Below are 17,537 nucleotides of genomic sequence, written 5' to 3'. Positions count from 1 at the left end.
TGAGGCACAGAGAAATGAAGTGACTTGCCCAAGGTCACACAGCAGACAAATGGCAGAGCCGGGGTTAGAACCCATGACCTTCTGACTCCCAGGGCCGTGCTCTATAAATTATGCCATGGTCACTGAGGACTGGACTATCGACCAGGAGACCCATGAAGAAAGTGCTCCTGCTCATGGCTCCCCAGGTCACGTCTCTTAGGTCTCCCAGAACATCTCCCCCAGCCCCTGCCACGCTCAGACACCAAGATCTGAGATCTCTCGATATTTAATATATTCTTAATAAGGAAAAAACGAAAGCAAATCCAAGTTAAATGTTTTTCCCTTGATCTACTGAACTACCATGACCCTCTGAACTTCTCTATAGTCATCCTGGGGGTCACATTCTTCCTACCTTGAGGACAGGCTGCTGGACTCCAAACCTATAGGGATCCTCTTTGGTCCCTTCCATGCCCTGTGTCCATCCAGGGGCCACAGCATGAGCTGTCCTGTGTCCTCCTCCCCCAAGAACACCAGTTTGTTTCCCGTTGACTCAAGATGGCTAAGTTTCTCACTGTTCTTCATTCATTCATTCATTCATTCAATTTAATTTATTGAGCATTTACTGTCAGCCGGGCACTGTACTAAGCACTTGGAAAGTACAATTCGGCAAGAGAGACAATTTTCCCACTCTGCCTTTCTCCTTTTCCAATCCTTCTCTCTGATTGGTTTGGTTTAGACTTCAGGCCCTTCTCAGTATCACACCTGGAGAGTTTCCAGTCCTCTACCAGTCTGGGCTACCGGAGGGAGAGTCATGCAGAGGCCTACCCATTCCATTCCTAGCTTGGCCAGTGGCTAGTGAGTGAAAGGCAATCTGCTTCAAGTCAAACCTCACCTGTGCTGGGCAGCAGCGGCATGGGAGAGAATCGAGGGCAGAGACTCAAGTTTACTACGCGGAATAAGGCAGTCGTAAACCACTTTCGTATTTTCACCAAGAAAGCTCTATGGATACACTACCAGAACAACTGCAGATGGAGATGGGGCATTCTGGAAGAGCTGTGTCCATGGCGTCGCTGTGAGTTGGAGATGACTCGACAGTCTAAGATGAGACTTCAGGGAAGGCACTGTGGAGTGATTGACTCCCCTGGCTTTCTCCTCCCTGCCTTAAGTGTGGGGGCTTTTAAGTATGGGGGCTAGTGTCCACTTGAGCACCCATCATACCTTTCCTCCAGGCAACCCCTTCCCCTTGTTGGAGATAAAATCCTGAGTGCATTGACAGTGGTTGCAATGTAGGTTTAAATTATATGGGGGTTCCCAAAGTTTTGGTCTAGGATAGTCACTTAGTAGGTGTGATACTCAGTGAAAGACCACTAATAAGAGTCTTGTTCTACATTAAGGTACATTAATGTCATTAATGTTATGTGTCTGTAGGCCCCATAAAGAAACACCATAGCCCACAGTGGGTCAACAGGATATGCTTAGAACTCATATTCTTTTTTCTTTGTTTTTTCACGGTATTCATTACGCACTTTTAAATACCAGGGACTTTACAAAGTTTTGGGGTAGATAGAAGCTAATCTGATTGGACACAGTCTATGTCCCACATGAGGCTCACAGTCTTAAATCACATTTTACAGATGAGTTAACTGAGACACAGAGAAGTAAAGTGATTTTCTCCAAGTCACACAGCAGACAAGTGGGAGAGCCAGAATTAGAACTCAGGTTCTTGTGACACTCGGTGCCTGCTGTATCCATTAGGCCATCTTGCTTCTAATCATAGTCTTATGATTAGGTTAATGGTAATTGCTCCATTTATATACTTCATAAAATACCCCTCTCCTAGTTTTTGTCAGCCCTTGCACCCTCATGAAGTTTCATTTTGCCGAAACATAATAGAAAAATCCCCTCTCCTCACAGAATTCCAGGTGACTTCTGGACACCGGCCAGAAGCTAAGATTGGTGGTCAGTCAGTAAATTGTGGTTTTTGAGCGCTTACTGTGTGCAAGGGCACTGTATTAAGTGCTGGAGAGAGGACAAAACCAATAAGTGGACACATTCCCCACCCACAATGGGCTTACTGTCTGGTTAGGTCAGAGTTTTGGAAATTCCAGTACCTCAGTCATCAGCTGGTCTTCAAGACCAATCAGAGAGTATCCTCAGGTGCCACACCCCCCGTCCAACAGCCATATCTCCTCAACCCAATCCTCTCCAAAGTAAACTCTACTGAAATATGACTTTCTCCTTTCATTCAGCTGAAAATAAGACTGGGTGCTCCCACCGTCTTGCAGTTGCTCCCATTCATCTCATTGTTTTCAAACTGCGGTATTATTCACTTTGGGAGAGACACACTGCTGGGCTTTTTTATTTCAAATAGCGACCAGTTTCCAGTGCCTTACTGGGTATCGAGCAAAAGTTCAGAACAGCTATCTGAGATTATAAAAGTTTGGATAATGCATGGAACCTTAGGAGACTTTTACTCTACCTCAGCAAGTCATTGTGTTGGCTTTTTGCCCAAACTAAGCCGAACAGCTGTTGACATATTATTATGTATTTAATGTTACCAGAGTCCTCTTGTTCCTCTTGGGGAGGGGGCCCAGGGACAGGGGAAATTCAGTCCTACCACTCTGTTTCCCCTGGGTTTTGTTCTTGACTTCTGGGTTGCATATTTCCTGGACAGCAAGGTTCAGGGAAATGAGAAAGTTGCAGAGCAACACTAGCAAGTTGTTTAAGTTGTTAATTTTGGATTCCTTCTCTCCACCACCCTCCGACTGTGGTAACTGATGACGCTTCTAGGAATATGCTCATCTGAACTCTGTCGAAATAATTTCTAAACACCTGGACACAGTATCCTTCCCTCTCCAGCCTGCCTATCTATCCTGCTATATCCCAGACATAGCTTGGGCTTTTTTAAAAAGTGATTTCCACGGTACGGGCTTATCTACAAAGGCATCAACCGCTGTGCCCATGCCAGAATAGGAAAGGCTGCATCAATAGGATCTCGCTTAGTGGATTGCTTGAGGGAAAACAAAAATCAGCATGGAAACACAACCAGTGTCAGGGGGCTCCTACACCCCTCTTCCCACTTCCCACTCCCAGCCCAACAAGATTTTACAAAAATAATGCAATCGGTGCCATCTGTATATGATGTCCTGACACGGTTACATTCAGTTATTCAGCATATTCAAACTCTTTCATCCTAGTTCTTGTCCTGGGGATTAAAATCTATTTTCCCTCCTGAAACTTCATGTGATATAAGAGAGCTGGCTGGAAGTCATTTAGGAAAAAAAAAAACAACAACCAAAAAATCCTTTATGTCCTCAAGGCAGAATGAAAATGAACCAAGAGTGAGTTTTTAAGTGTTTGGCATGATGCAGTCCATGAAACCAGTTGTTACTTAAAAAAATGATTAGTCTCTCCGGGTACATTCTCTTCACGTCATATCTTAACAGTGTTGCTTAAGGCTTTTCATTTTGTGGGAAAACTTTTCAAAATGATTTTTGGTATAATTAAATAGGAATGGAATCACCATCCTGATACAGGTATTTTTTCTGTTTAATTTTTCCCTGTGGCCTATCTGGGTGATAAACACCTACTTATTTTAATTAGAGATGCTAATTCTAGGGAGTTCAATTCAGCTGCACTATTGAGGGTTAGTTAGCTCACCATCACACAGTTTGGTAAAGGTTTTTGGTGGAACAATCACCTGTTAGCTCAAGAAGCGTGGCTAGAGATACTTACTGTCAATAGCTGGTGGGAGAAAGAGAGAAAGGAGGAAAGGGGAATGGGAGTCAGAGAGAAGGCAAGCTTCAATCTACCTGAATAATATTGTGTTGCTTTGTCTAGTGGTATTCATTTTATCACAGAACTTGGACATTATTTATACCAGTTTGTTCTCATAAGAGGTCTGTGAGGAAGGAAGAGGCAGGTATTACCATCCCCAATTTCACAGATGAAGATACTGAGGCCCAGAGAGGCCAAACTAACTTGCCGAAGGTCACACAGCAGGCCAGTGGCAGATGTGGGACCTGAATCCAGATCCTGCAACTATCAGGATCACATCCTTTTCCCTAGGTCATTTTATCTCTACTTAATGTGAGCCAACTTAATACAGAGTTTGAAGAGCTCTGAAAACACCAGATTCTACATTTACCTCAAGGTTGGGGTACCATAGTCATTGGAGAAATATTTTGCAGGTGTGCAACAGCTCTCTGATTTCAACTACTTGGGATTTGCAGGGCTGGGGGAGGGAGAGAGAGAGAGAGAGAGAGGGAAAGATCATTTATTCTGCCAAGGCTGATCAATTAACTCGTTCTCAATGACTGGGGAACTGCCTTTCTAAAACTTCCACATGTCAATTGCTCTTGTTTTAGGAAAAGTTAAATTATTTTTATTATGTGATCACCTGGGACTTGATCAGAGCAGGGTCAAAAACTCTAGACAAGGTAAAGAAGCTTTCATACTAGCCTCTCTTTCGCTCTCTCTCCCCTCCCCCCGCCCCCCGGCCCCAACCTTTATTTTTCCTCTTGACATCTTCCCATGTTCAGGTCTCAAGGAAATGAATGGCAAAGATATTTACGTTCCAAGTTAGTACTCTAGAAGTGTTTCAGACAGAAAATAAAATGAATCCATTCATAATCTCTCCAAGGAATTTTTTCCACCAAGAACTGGCATTTTGGAAAAACTAAGTTTAGTCCACTAGTCACCTAGTAGCAGCTGGTTTTTGAGGGTGACCCTTGGATATCCCATCATCCACCACTAAGCAGGTAGAAAGGATAAAATTATTTGAACCAGATGCTTGAGGCCATGTTGCTGGGGAAAAACTGTGGAAATAGACTTCTCTCCTTTCACTTATTTTGTCCGCTCCACTGTTATGCCCTTGATTTGGCCTCAAATACCTATAAAACACAGTTTGCTTAGGATGCCCGCCTAAACAAAGGATGTGTCACATACTTCCGCATCTGAGACTTGGTCAATTGAGGAAGACCAACTTCTGTCTTCAAGCATCATTACGGAAAAGATATGCTCTCAGGAGCAAACAATTCAGATATGGACTCCCTCTATGCCCTTCCCCACTACTCTGCAGCTCCCAAAATCCCCGAGAGGCTGAAATTGTGATTGAGACTGTCTTCACAGCCCCTAAGTCAAAGAACTATGCGCTTGCAACCATGGAAGGAATTGTCTTTTTCCTCCACCCCTGTGGCCACATTTCAAGTATTCTCACTGAAGTCCACTGCAGTCATTCAACTTTAGAAGTTTTGGAGGGATCTCAGGATCCAGCAGGTGGGAAGAAGAGGCCATCAAAAACCCTCCAAGATAATATCGGGAAATCCAAGTTCTCCACCAGGCCGGCAGGGTTGGGGCTGGCCCCTGTGTTTCTCACAACGTGTAGCTCCCATCCTCCCCTGGAAGCTGAGGCCATCTCCCTTCTCATGGTTTGCTTCAGTGCCACCACCTGTATCCGGACTCTGACAGTCGACCTCCCACCGTGCATGGGGAGGGGAATGGGGGAACTTACCAAGCCAGCTAGCTGGGGGCAAATCAACAAACGGGAAGCAGGCAAAACATTTTCTTCCCGCATTCTTCAAATACTTTTCTGGGGAAAACCTCTCGAGATGTAACATCTGATTCTTCAATTCATCTGGGGAGGTGGATAAAGGAGTCACTGTGCTAAAGTTATCCATATTCTGATGTAAAAACAAATAGCAAGGTCCTTTTCTCTTTTCTTTTAAATAATGATGATAGACAAGAACAAACAGGTCCTGAAAACTGCAACATGGTGGGTCTCGAAACTTTGCGACAACAAGAGATCTTATATCCATATGGGACAGATTTTCATAGAGATGGGGAAATATATTAAATGCTGCTTGGGAAAAATTCATTTTGACCAAGAAGGGATTCCTCTACAATGGCCATGCGTACTCTGTGGTAAGTGATAAAATAAATAGATAGCTCCTCAAGTCTCTTGCTTTGCAATCATCCGGTGGCCAAGGATGCCAGAATAATCATTTGATTGCCGGATGGCCACACAGAGGGTTTAGTTCTTCTGTCTGTGGGAAGAAGATTCCTTTCTCTCTGGCCCTGACCAGTATGGATTATGTTAGCTTCTGGGAACTCACCTCTGTGTTTACTGAACCTGAGCTGCCATTTAATTAGGTCAACTCGATGGCTTTTCTGGGAAATTGGGACGGTTTTCCAAACCAACACTCGTCCTCTTTTTCTCTCAGGCAATTGTGGAGGGAAAGAGAGGGAAGAAAGAGAGCGTGTGGGGTTCAAATTCCCCAGCATTCAGGAACATCCATACCATGAGTGTGATGAGGGGAAAGAACAATGGCCTGGAGTCCGAAGGTGCAGGCTCCAATCGTAGCTCTGTTACGGCCTGTTGAGAAGAGGCTTTGCCTAGCAGGGCACAGGCCTGGGAGTCAGGATGTGTAGGTTCTAATCCCTGCTCCACCACTTGCCTGCTTTGTAACAATCCATTAGTCATCTTTATTGAACCCTGAATGTGTTTTGGGAGAGGACAATAAAACAGAGATGGTAGACATGTTACCTGCCCAAGAGGAGCTTCCAGTCTAGACAGGGAGATAATAATAATAATGATAAGGTTGGTATTTGTTAAGCGCTTACTATGTGCAGAGCGCTGTTCTAAGAACTGGGGTAGATACAGGATAATCGGGTTGTCCCACGTGAGGCTCACAGTTAATCCCCATTTTACAGATGAGGTAATTGAGGCACAGAGAAGTTAAGCGACTTGCCCACAGTCACACATCTGACAAGCGGCAGAGCCGGGAGTCGAGCCCATGACCTCTGACTCCGAAGCCCAAGCTCTTTCCACTGAGTCTTGAGTCTTTGTAACCTTAGGTAAGTCACTTAACTTCTTTGTGATTCAGTTTTTGAATTTCAGAATCAAATACCTAATCTCTCTCCCCTGTGAGCCCTTATGTAAGACAGGGACTTTTCCTTCTGCTCCTATTGTAACAACCCCAGCAATTAGTACAGAGCTTGGCACATAGTAAGCACTTAACTACCACAATTATCATTATCATTTATTTGGTTTGACCTTAGGCCATAAGGAAAGCAAGAGTCCAGGGACCAGAATGATAACAGGGCGCGCGGCTCAGTGGAAAGAGCCCGGGCTTGGGAGTCAGAGGTCATGGGTTCTAATTCCAGCTCTGCCACTTGTCAGCTGAGTGACTTTGGGCAAGTCACTTAGCTTCTCTGTGACTCAGTTCCCTCATCTGTAAAATGGGGATTGAGACTGTGAGCCCCAAGGGGGGCAACCTGAATACCTTGTATCCCTCCCGGCGCATAAAACAGTGCTTGGCATAAAGTAAGCACTTAACAGATATCATCATTATTATTTCCCCCATTTAGACTGTGAGCCCGTCACTAACCAGGGATTGTCTCTGTCTGTTGCCGAATTGTACATCCCAAGTGCTTAGTATAGTGCTCTGCACATAGTAAGCACTCAATAAATACTATTGAATGAATCAAAGGGAGCCAAGGAGCAGGAAATATACCAGGAATACCACCCCAATATTGACAGAAACTACTGGACAGATCACTGTACAAAGCAGAAGCAGTTCCTTAAATCAAGGAGTTTCCAATCTGAATGGGAGATAAAGATCCATGAATTGGGTGCTCCATAAATATTATTCCTACTACTGTTACTACAACTATTACTTCTGCTGCTGCTGAAGTAATTTAGAGAGCAAGATGATAGATACAGCAGAGTGCTGAATAGGTAAATAAACTAATACGAGCAATAATTTTGAGGTGGCCAAGGGGATGACACGCCAGGAAAAGTGGGAGAGGAGAGAAGGTAGTGCTTTAGACCATACCCATTTGGTATTCACTTCACCCTGGCCCCGCCCCATTTAAATAAATATTCATTCATTCATTCAATCGTATCTATTGAGCTCTTACTATGTGTAGAGCACTGCACTAAGCGCTTGGAACATACCATTCGGCAACAGATACAGACAATCCCTGCCCAATGATGGGCTCGCAGTCTAAATGGGAAATATCCTTATAGTCTCCCATTCCTCTGTTAGTAAAGCATGTTTATGTCCATCTCCCCCTCTAAACTGTGAGCTCCATTTCGGCAGGGAACACGTCCATCAACTCCACTGTATTTTTGACTCTCAAGCACCTGGTATAGCACTCAACACACAGTGAGTGCTCAGCAAATACCACTGGTTGGTTGATTGATGTTTGACAAGCGACTTCAAATTCCTACAGAGCAAAAAAAAAACTAAGAAGTGATGCTTTATAGTGCCTGTAGGTGCCTTGGACTGGAGTCTCCGATACTTGGGAAACAGAATTGCTTTCTGAAAACAATTCCCTCTCCCAAGTTTTATACTTCGATTGTGAGCTCCTGAAGGGTTAGGAACTGCGACTAATTCTTCCCAAGTACTCTTTGCCAGCACTCAGCATTTTGCATAAACACTTAATAAATACTATTATGACTACTACCGGATTGGACTGGGTAGGGCAAGGTAAAAAGTCTGAGAGGAAACCATCACAGCCACCCTTCTCTCCATCCTGCCCCAGCCAGAAGGAGGGAAAGGAGGTAGGGTGGGATGGCATCCCCTCTTAAGCCACTGGGGTGCCATTTTGGCTTCAGACTGGTAACATGGGCCTGCCTTTGAGAACTCAGCCCCAAAGCACTTAAGTACATATGCATAATTTATTTATTTATGTCTGTTTCCCCTCTAGACTGTATGACTGTTGAGGGCAGGGGATGTGTCAACCAACTCTGTTGCATTCTAAGAGCTTAGTTTCATCTCAATGGTATTTACAGAGCACTGTGCTAAGCACTTGGAAGAGTACAGTACAACAGAGTTGGCAGACAGTTTCTCTGCCCACAGTGAGTTTACAGTGTAGAGGTACAGTGCTTTGTGCATGGTAGGTGCTTAATCCGATTGATTGATTGTCAGTGCAACAAGTAAATATCATAAGCAGCTATCGAGACAATTGTGAGACCCTCTCGAAATGGAAATGATCATCGCCTAGAGTGAAGACTAGACACTTTCTCAGCACGGAGAAGCAGCCGAAGGGTTCATTTCACCACATGCTGTTGAAACTTGGCATGTTTAATGCATGGCATTCTATGCTGGTTCATGAGATCATGTAGAGTGAACTGGGTAGCAGGTCTTCACCGAACCTGGTAAGGTTTGCACGCCCTGATGTGCCCCTTTACAGACGGGAGAGGGAATGCATTCCCAGACGATCTGACTAGTATTCAGATCTTTTTATGATCCTTCAAGCTGATGTCACCTCTCTGAGTATGCCAGCTCAAAGCGCCAAACCCAACCACAAATTACAGGATGGATAATTGGAAAATCACCAACACGTAGCCAGATGTTGGGGACATGCCAAGAGGATGTCAGTTGAGGCTTCACTTCCTATGTATTCCTGGAATGCTCATGTGGGCTTTGCCTTTGATAAACCAGTCCTTCCTAGGGTATTTATCCAAATTCAGCTGAGGTAGGGAGAATCGGCCCCTTTCTAACCAAAGCCAGGAAGCGTGGAAGAATCCTTCAGCATTCTGCCATGATTAACTTCCAAAATGGCCATTTCCCTGCAAAAAATATTGACCTAAACTTTGGCTTAAAATTCAAACCAAATGGAACCAAAGGTCTGCCCTTTCTCTACTTCTTTTCAATCAACTCATGCACTTCACAGACTCTCTTCAGCTAGAGCTTTAAGTCTTGGTTCCAGAAGGAGAGATCTACCTTGAAGCCCCTCTTCTGGCAGGTGCAAATAAAGACGTTAAGAGAAGCGGAGACTGTAAACTCGTTGTGGACAGGGAACGTGTCTCATTAATGTTACATTGTATTCTCCCAAGTTCTTGATACAGAGCTCTGTACACAGTAAGTACTCGGAAATACGATTGGCTGACTGACTGGAAGATAAATTTTGGTAAGAAACAACTTGTCAGCATTGGTGGCCTGAGTCTGCCAGAGGGAGTTGCTAGTATTGGTACCAAGCACTCACTACAGTACTCTGCAAACGGTATGCACTTAATAATTACATTCGATTGATTGAATGAACCACAGTGACAAAATTCAGTTCCTTTTGCCAAGCCCACTCAGGGAATCTAATGTTAGCCCATCTTCCTGACTGAAACAGGACATGTCTGGAAATTATCTGAAAATGTTAAAAATAACATTTTTAAAGCTTAATATGTGCCAAACACTGTACTAAGCATTATGGTAGATGCAAGGTAATCAGGTCCCGCATAGGGCTCACAGTCTAAGAATGAGGGAGAACAGGTACTGAATTCCCATTTTACAGGTGTAGTAACTGAGGCACAGGGAAGTTAAGTGACTTATCCAAGGTCACCTAGCAAGATAAGAGGAGAAGCAGGGGCTAGAACCCAAGTTGTACTCCAGTGGTTGTCTATCCACTTCTGCATCAAACAGAAATTCCTTACCCATCAGCTTTAAAGCACCCAATCAGCTCTCCCCCTTCTACTTTACCTCACTGATTTCCTACTACAACTCAGCCCACACATTTTATTCTTCTAACACCAACCTACTCAATGTAACTCAGTCTTGACTATCTCACTCTTGACTCTCTCACCACCAACCTCTTGCCCACATGCTCTCTCTGGTCTGGAACCCCCTTCGTATATAACAGACCACCACTCTCTGCACTTTCAAAGTCTTATTAAAATCGCATTGCCTTCAAGAGGCCTTTCACAACTAAGCTCATGTCCCCCTACCCCCTCTCCCTTTTGTGTCAGCTATGCACTTGGATCTGTAGCCTTTAAGCATTTGATTTTCAACCCACCCTCAATCCCACAGATTTTATAATAGTAACTGTGGTATTTGTTAAGTGCTTACTAAATGTATCATGCACTGTTCCAGGTCCTAGAGAAAATACAAGACCATCAGGTCAGACACAGTCACTATCCCACACAAGGCTCACAATCTAAGTAAGAGGGGGAACTGGTATTGAATACTCATTTCACAGGTGAGGTAACTGAGGCACAGAGAAGTTAAATGACTTGCCCAAAGTCACATAGCAGAAAAGTGGCAGAGACAGGAGTTAGTACCCAAATCATCTGACTCCCAGGCCCATGAGCTTTCCACTTGTTCCTGCTGCTGCTCAATCAGAGCTTGCAACAACCTAGGGTAGTCACAACAAATTGGTAGTGACAGTCTGTAGAGGGCATAACCTCCCTCGTTAAAGTCCACTGCTTTTTATCAGACTAAGGTATTGTGTATATCCTCATTACCGGATATAAGGAAATGAGACCGTGGGCCACAAATGAGGAGGAATCACGTGCCTCTTAATCATCCTCTTAAGACACCCAATGTCTTGGTTAGGAATGGACCACCCTACACCCCAACTCCCTTCTTTCCAACCCTAACATTCCCTCTAATAATCCACCATGGATTTCTAGTTCATGAATGTACCCAAACCCTTTTTCCCTTTTTGAATTTACTGATGATTTCAGCCTACCCAGCTTCCTGTGGGGGTGAATGCCACATGCCTTTCCCCACACTGGATGGAGAAGAATTTTCTTTGATGAGTATAGAACCCAACACCCTCAAGGTTCAGTGGGTGTTACGGGAGTTGGCGGCAATGATGGCTCAGCAGCCTAAAAAACACATAGAGAGTCCATGACCTCGCTTCCCTTGTGGTATTTTCTCCACACTCTAGAGATTAGGACTCTCCCTTTGACTGGTGAGCAACCTCTGTGAACAGAAAATTGAGTAAAAGAGAGGATTTACCCTGAGACCCAGCACAGAGTAGCAGCTGCAGAAGGAAACCACTTCCTCAGTCTGTGTATATTCAGCCAAAAGGGGTATTGGCCAGACCCTGACCACGGGAGTCCATATCACACCATCGCACACCCCAAAAAAATAAACATGCAGATTAAGTGATAAAATGAACGGGTTTAACAATTCATGGCTATCACAGGGAATTACCAACAGAAGGCCAGCTGGTTCTCATCTGTATTCCCACCTTCTTGCAGGGAAGATTTGTGACTCCATTCTCTACCACAGTTATGAGATTTACAAATCTAGAATCACAGCTAGGATATTTCTAGCCCAGGTTTACCACGATTCTGACAAATTTGTCCAATGTCTGGAAACAGGATTAAAAATGCTGGGATGGCCTATGGCATATACAAATGGCTTTCAAGGGGAGGTGGCTTTGGGATAACAATGGGGGAAAAAAAGTGGAAAATGATTTTCCCAAGAACTAAAAGAAAAAGCAGCAGAGGCTGAAAACTTCTAGGATTTTTCTTTTCACTTGAGAGGTTCACAATGGACCAAGGTTTGAGAGTTTCCACACCTCTGGAGAACATTCTAGCTTCAAAATCTCATAGATACTGAAACACCCACTCTGACAAATGGATGTCTATATTATTTCTGCACCTATAATCAATTCACTTCCATTTAATGTGGATATGAAGGAACCATTTCCTTCCTTCCTCAACAATGAGAACATCAGTGTTCCTCTTATTGATCAAGGAAATTTCCTGAACATACAGAAATACAGAATGAATATAAGCCTTGTTCCATGTTCTCAAGTAGTTTATAGTCTGATGGAGAAGATATTCAAGACCTAAATGGTCATATCTACAATAGTTGTAAGAACGTGAAGCAAGATGTTGCTAATTAACACAAAAAGGTTAGGCAGATCAAAACCAAATGAACAGACAAGTGTGATAGAGTGAGGAGATAGTTCAGGTTGCTAAAGGGTTTAGTCTCTTTTTCTAAGCTGGAGGGGCCACTTTTAGCCTGCTTCCAGCCCAGACTAAAAGACCATTGAGTATGGAAGCTACATCTGGCTCCTATTCTGTTCCTGGAGAGATTGTGGGGACGAATTCAGGAAACAGGTATCTATATTTATTAGATTATATTTCTCCATCAAGCCTTTTTTGTTCACCAAAGAGTCTGTGTATTTCTATGCATTCTAACTTCCACTTTAGACTGCAAGCTCCTGTTTTTCCTAAGTAATCACAAACAAGCCTGAGTTACAGTTTGATGCCGGGGGAAGCTCAATGATTGTTGTTGATGCTGCTGCTGCTTCTGAAGATGCTGATGATGATGATCCATGGACTTTGCCACTCAAAGTCCCAGGGTTCTGGTCATCAATCATTCAATCAATCAATAAGTGGTATTTACTTAGCATTTACTGTGTACAGAGCATTGAACTAAGCACTTGGGAAAGTACACTAGAATTCATAACACATGATTCCTACCCACAAGGAGCTCAAAGTCTACAGAAGGAGGCAGACATTAAAATCAATTACAGATAGGGGAAACAGTAAAGCGTAAGGACAGCTACATCACTGTGGGACGAGGATGAGCATCAAAGTGCTTAAGGGCTACAAAGCCAAGGGCATAGTCAATGCAGAGGGAAGGGCAATTAGGGAAGTTAGTCAGGGAAGGCCTCTTGGGGTAGATGTGGTCATAGCAGTAATGACTTTACCATTATGCTGCTTTTCCCCAGCCTCCTCATCACCTCTTTGTATTTATTCGTAGTTGATTTATTTATCCTCTTGTGTGTCATATTTCTGTTTGCTTTGTGCTCATCAAGTTATTGTCTTGACAATTTTTGTCTGTTTGTATTCTTCATAAGGCCTCCCCACTAGAATAACAGCTCCTTGAGGGCTATCAACTCTATCGGATTGAATTCTACCCTAGGCGTTTCGGACAGAGCTCTGCACACAGTAAGTGCTCAATAAGTACCACTGATTGAATGAGGGCCAATGTTTTAATTCTTTGGCATGTCCTCCGATCATTTAAAAAGTGCTCTGTAGAGTGAACTCACAAACAATACTGATGATGATGATGACTTTGATGATGATGATAATGGTGGTGATCCCCACAGTGCTTGTGTATATATGTAGGTATTTATAATTACAATTCTATTTATTTTTATTCATGATGTGTTATAATTACAATTCTATTTATTTTTATTCATGACGTGTATATATCTACAATTCTGTTAATTTCTAATGATACCACTGTTGCTTGTTTACTTGTTTTGATGTCTGTTACCTCCCCCCCCCCAACTAGACTGTGAGCCCTTTGTGGGCAGGGACTGTCTCTGTTGCTGAATTGTACTTCCCAAGGGCTTAGAACAGTGTTCTGCACACACTGAGCACTCAGTAAATAACAATGAATGAATGGTGGAGGTGAGGTGGTGACGATGATGTGGATAGTACAATGCTGACGGGCTGAAAGTCAAGAGGGGACAAACACCTTCACAATAAGAATAATACCACAATGCTGACAGGCTGAAAGTGAAGAGGAGACAAACACCTTCACAATAAGAAATAATACCCAATGAGAAATTTCTTCTTGGGACATCCAACTTCTCTGTTGCCAAAGTTTTACCCTTCTCTCAATTGTAGCCTTTTGGAGACTCTCTTCAGACCCATATTTTAAGGCCAAGAATTTACTCTTGTTCCATGAGTCAGTGGAAGGTATGTCATGATCATAGCAATAGCTGAGGAACATCAAGGAAGAGTGACGTGGAGGAGAGAAGGAAGAAAAAGATGAAGGAAGCAATACCTATGTGAATATTCTTGCCATCACCGCATATCAAACTTTCATGAAAAATGAAAGGTCCTTCCTTGAATTCAGAGAAAACACTCAATAAGAACTATTGATTGATCAATGACTGATTGCTGATTCCCAGGATTCCCAAAGGAACTTTATTTAATTTACAGCTCCATTTTTGTTTTAATGGTATTTTTAAGTCATTGCTATGTGTCTGGCTCTGCTCTAAGCACTGGGGTAGATGAAAGTTAATCAGATTGGACACAGTCTGTTTCCCACAAGGGGCTCACAATATCAATCCCCATTTTACAGATGAGGCAACCGAGGCAGAAAGAAGTTAAGTGACTTGCCTAAATTTATCCAGTGGACAAAAGGCAAAGTGGTATTGGAACCCAGCTCCTTCTAACTCCCACTATTCATTAGGCCACACTGCTTCTCATGTGATGCTTTTGGCAACACGTGACCTTAGGACTATGACACAATTAGATAAGTCCTGCTTCTACATGATACCCCCCCCTTTGGAGGCTTCCATATAGAGAATGTTGAAATGACAAAATAAGTATGGAAAAGAAGCTAAAACGCTCACCTCTTATTCCTCTATTCAATTGGTATTGACAAGCAAATAATTCTTAAGAAAATGACCTTGTTGAATTTGGGAATTTATATGAAAAGCATTAACTTGCTTACCAAGAATTCCTAAAATGAATTAATGTTAATGAATGTAATAAGCACAGTTTAATTACCAAAAGGATTAAGTAAGTTTAAAAGAATTCCTACTACCAAGTTAGTATTTATTACTTATTAACAGAGTGATTACTTGTTGCTTGAAAGCAGAAATCTGGGGAATGTCTTGTGGAAGATATCTGAATTCAATCTTCTTTATAAAAGTCCATATCCTGTTCTAATTCTCTGTCTCTACTTCCAGAAAGTGTAAAGCACTGGGTAAACAAATAAAAAAAGATACAATGCTTGCTTTTGTTGAGTTTACTTATGAAAGAGACGGTGAATTTCACTTGATAAATATACCATAATTAAGAGGAAGAGAATGGGTATAAGGAGTAGTCACGAGGAGATAAATGAATCAAAAATTTATTGAAAAACTTGAGTGGTATTGGGACTAGTGGGATAATATGCCTGGGAAGGTAGGAATCAATAAAGGAAATGTTTCCTGGAGAAGTTGACTTTCTTGAAGGACTTTGAAAGATAAGAAACATAAGACAAGGCTAAACTAAGGACGGGAGTAGATCTAAGCCAGAGAGAACTTTAAGCCACAGAGTAACGGAGGGGAAAGGTGGCTAGGTGTTATTGAAGAGACTTGATGTGCTTCTGACTATCCTTCCCCCACTGTGTCCTTTTAAAAATCAATCAGGTGCATTTACTGAGCACTTATCGTGTGCAGAGCACTGTAATAATAATAATAATGTTGGTATTTGTTAAGCGCCTACTATGTGCAGAGCACTGTTCTAAGCGCTGGGGTAGATACAGGGTAATCAGGTTGTCCCACGTGAGGCTCACAGTAAATCCCCATTTTACAGATGAGGGAACTGAGGCACAGAGAAGTGAAGTGACTTGCCCACAGTCACACAGCCGACAAGTGGCAGAGCCAGGAGTCGAACCCCTGACCTCTGACTCCAAAGCCCAGGCTCTTTCCACTGAGCCACGCTGCTTCCCCTGTATTGTACTAAGTGCTTGAGAGAATTCAACAGGTTGTACACACGATCCCTGCCCACAAAGAGTTTACAATCTAAAGGACTGCAAACTGGAACATTTTATACTTTCCTTACCTGATGTCATTTTAATTCCTCCCTGTTCTTGTAACCCTTGTGTTAAGAGAGTGTCCCCAATTTCTAATTCCTACATGCCAGGCTATCTTTGCTGCAAAGACGTAATTATGCCTGGTTACAAATTCTTGGGTCTAGGAGGATGCTTGACACCACCACTCATATCACTGGATGTTGGAAATCTACTCTCTGTCAGCTATCCTCTTGTACTAAAAATTGACCATGAGTAAGAAACGTAGACTATGAAGACTGGAGGATGTGAGTAGGGACAGAGCCAAAGATTGCTTATGAGATGGCTAAAGCGTTTCACAAATGATCTTCCAAATAGATCCATACACAACGCACATGCTTTGTGGAGGTTTAATTTGTAGGTCTCATTCGTCTGGCCCACATATGCGCTGGCACGAGCCACACAGCATCTCATAGACACCTCGGGCTTCCAGGGGTATTGTAGCCCAAAGTGTCTATGAAATACCGTGTCGTTCACGTGCCAGAACATATGTGGGCCAGACGAGGCAAAGGCTATTTCCCTGCTGCCAGGAACATATTCTTCTCCAGCCGTTAATGGAACCAGGACGGACCCAGGGCAAAACATGCAGAAGGCAGGACAGCGCATCAACTTTGAAAACTTTGAAGGAACCTGAACCATCATCCCGTTGACCCAACTTTGGGGCAGGTGAATTGGGGAAACACAACAGGGGTCAATATGCCTGAATGGAATCGGGCTTAGCCACCTCAACTGCTGCAGTTCAATTGAAGAACATCGTGGGACACCTAGAAAATACAAAGCCTCTACATGTGTTGCTGGCTGTGAAAACCCTACAACGATGTAAGTCTCTGGGCATATGAGTAATATGAGGGAAGCAGTGGAAACAGCCTGGGCTTCGGAGTCAGAGGTCATGGGTTCGACTTCCGGCTCTACCACTTAGCTGTGTGACTGTGGGCGAGTCACTTGACTTCTCGGTGCCTCAGTGACCTCATCTGTAAAATGGGGATTAACTGTGAGCCTCACGTGGGACAACCTGATTACCCTGTATCTACCCCAGCGCTTAGAACAGTGCTCTGCACATAGTAGGCGCTTAACAAATACCAACATTATTATTATGGTTTCATACCCACTAATTGATTTATACCCACTGTTCGAAGCAGCCTAGTGGATAGAGCACTGGCTTCCTAAATTCTAATCCCATCTCTGCCACATGTCTGCTGTGTGACCTTGGTCAAGGCTCTTAACTTCTCTGTGCCTCAGTTA

At 43.3% G+C, this 17,537-nt stretch overlaps 1 non-coding gene across 1 annotated transcript; it reads left to right on the top strand.

Moving 5' to 3' along the window:
* The first annotated feature begins 723 nt into the window (after nucleotides 1-723).
* Nucleotides 724-861, top strand: LOC114809837. Its single transcript, XR_003757611.1, has one exon. It is a non-coding gene; the product is annotated as a small nucleolar RNA SNORA7 (small nucleolar RNA).
* Nucleotides 862-17,537: the final 16,676 nt, after the last annotated feature.

The sequence above is a fragment of the Ornithorhynchus anatinus genome, chromosome 2 (genome assembly GCF_004115215.2).
Source record: "Ornithorhynchus anatinus isolate Pmale09 chromosome 2, mOrnAna1.pri.v4, whole genome shotgun sequence".
Classification (NCBI taxonomy): domain Eukaryota; kingdom Metazoa; phylum Chordata; class Mammalia; order Monotremata; family Ornithorhynchidae; genus Ornithorhynchus; species Ornithorhynchus anatinus.
The sequence above is the reverse complement of the archived record's forward strand: the minus strand, read 5'-3'. Positions and strand labels throughout refer to the sequence as shown.